This window comes from Anastrepha ludens, chromosome Y (assembly GCF_028408465.1).
Source record: "Anastrepha ludens isolate Willacy chromosome Y, idAnaLude1.1, whole genome shotgun sequence".
NCBI classification, from domain to species: domain Eukaryota; kingdom Metazoa; phylum Arthropoda; class Insecta; order Diptera; family Tephritidae; genus Anastrepha; species Anastrepha ludens.
The window spans coordinates 5,557,371-5,559,552 of NC_071504.1; positions in this window are offsets into that span (position 1 = coordinate 5,557,371).

Consider the following 2,182-nt stretch of genomic DNA (forward strand, 5'->3'; position numbering starts at 1 on the left):
TAATAATGTTTTTTTATAATTTGATAAGACAATTAAATGCAAGACTACAATTATTTTAAACATAGGTTTCGACCTAGTCAAAACATATTAGTAAATTTTTAATAATATTTTTTAGGTAAATAAATGAAAGAAGAAAAAGGTATTGAATCTTATGACTTTTATGAACATTTACCAGCTAATTCAACTTTATTAAACGAATATGGAAGACCAATAGAAATAAATATTAATAATCAAGACATTAAAACGTTACCATCAAAAAGTTTACTTAATATTAGAGGTCAAATTATTGCTAAAGATAAAGATGGTAAAATATTAGATAAACTTAATCCTGATAAAATAAATTTTGTGAATAATGGTATAATAAATCTGTTTAGTAAAATTACATATTTTATTAATTCAGTTGAAATTGATAAAATTGAAAATCCTGGAATAACAACAACAATTAAAGGCTTAGCATCATTTTCTAATGATTTACCATTAAATAATGCTGGTTGGCAAATTGTAAATAAAGTTGAAGTTGATCATGAAATTAATAAAAAAAATTCAAATAATACAAACTTTCAAATGTATTTTAGAAATTGGAGATACTATTGTACTACTGCAATTCCAGCTGTAAAGACTTATACCTGGAATATAACATCATCTAGTGCTAAACCTAGATATTTTCTTATTGCATTTCAAACATTAAGAAATCAGAATAATTATAAAGACAATAGTAAATTTGACCATTGTAATTTAGAAAATGTTGTAGTTAAATTAAATACAAATAGATATCCAAACTATGATATGCAACTATCTATTAATCAAAATAAATTTGATACATTATATAATATGTTTCTAGATTTTAAAAATTCATATTATGGTTCTAGTATAAATAATTTACCAATAGTTAATTATGATACATTTTTAAAAGAATATCCAATAATATGCATTGATACATCTAAACAGAATGAGGTAATTAAAGAGGCTGCTATTGATATTAAAATTGAATTTAAATGGACAGAAGATTTTCCATCAAATACAGTCGTTCACTGTTTAATTATTAGTGATGATAGTTATTCATATAATCCACTAACAAAGTGATGCATGTTTGACTTGTTTTTTTAAATTTTTATAAAATTAAAATTAACTAAAAATTAATTGAAATAAATATGTAATTAATTATATTAATAGATTAAAAAAATTTATCTAAAATTCTAAATTATGGATGGTCATTTAAAAGTTACTAAATTAGATAATAAAATTAAATTAACTATTCAAAATTTTGATACTCATAAACCAATAAAAAGATTAAATGAAATATTTCCGAATATTATTAGAGCAATTATTTGTGGACCAAGTAATTGCGGAAAAACAAATGTATTATTAAATATATTATCAAAGATTTATTATTCTGATATAATAATTTGTTCAAAAACTTGCTATCAAGAAAAATATAAATTTTTGGAAGATATGATAATTCAATTCAATAAATTGTGTGTTAAAAATGATTTGGAATCTAAAGATATAAAATGTTTATCAATTCAATCTCTACCAACACCTGAAAATATTAAACAATATTCTGTAATAATATTTGATGATATCTCTACAGAACAACAAGATAATATTTCCAATTATTTTGCTTATGGTAGACACAATAACATTTCTTGTTTTTATTTATGTCAAACATATTCAAAAATTCCTAAACAATTGATAAGAGATAATGCAAACTATATAATTTTATTTAAACAAGACAAGACTAATCTGAAACACATATTTAATGACCATTGTAATGATATTGATTATGATATTTTAAAAAATATGTGTATTCAATGTTGGAAAGAACAGTTTGGATTTTTAGTAATAGACAAAGAACAAGAAAAAAATGATGGTAGATATAAAAAAATGTTTGAATTTTTCTTTACAATATAAAAAATGTTTGAATTTTTGTTTAAATAAGATTTTTATTTTTTATTATTTCCATTTATTTTGGAAATCATTATATTTTTCATTTTTTTCATCATAAACTATATCTAATATTTTTCTATATTTATATAATCCATCAATGGTGGGCAGCAGATTTACTAATTATGACAACAGTTAATGTTAGAATTAATAGAGGATACAAATATATGCTTAATGTAATTGATACATTTTCTAAATTTGCTTATATAGAAGCATTAAAAAAGAAAGATGGAAAAAC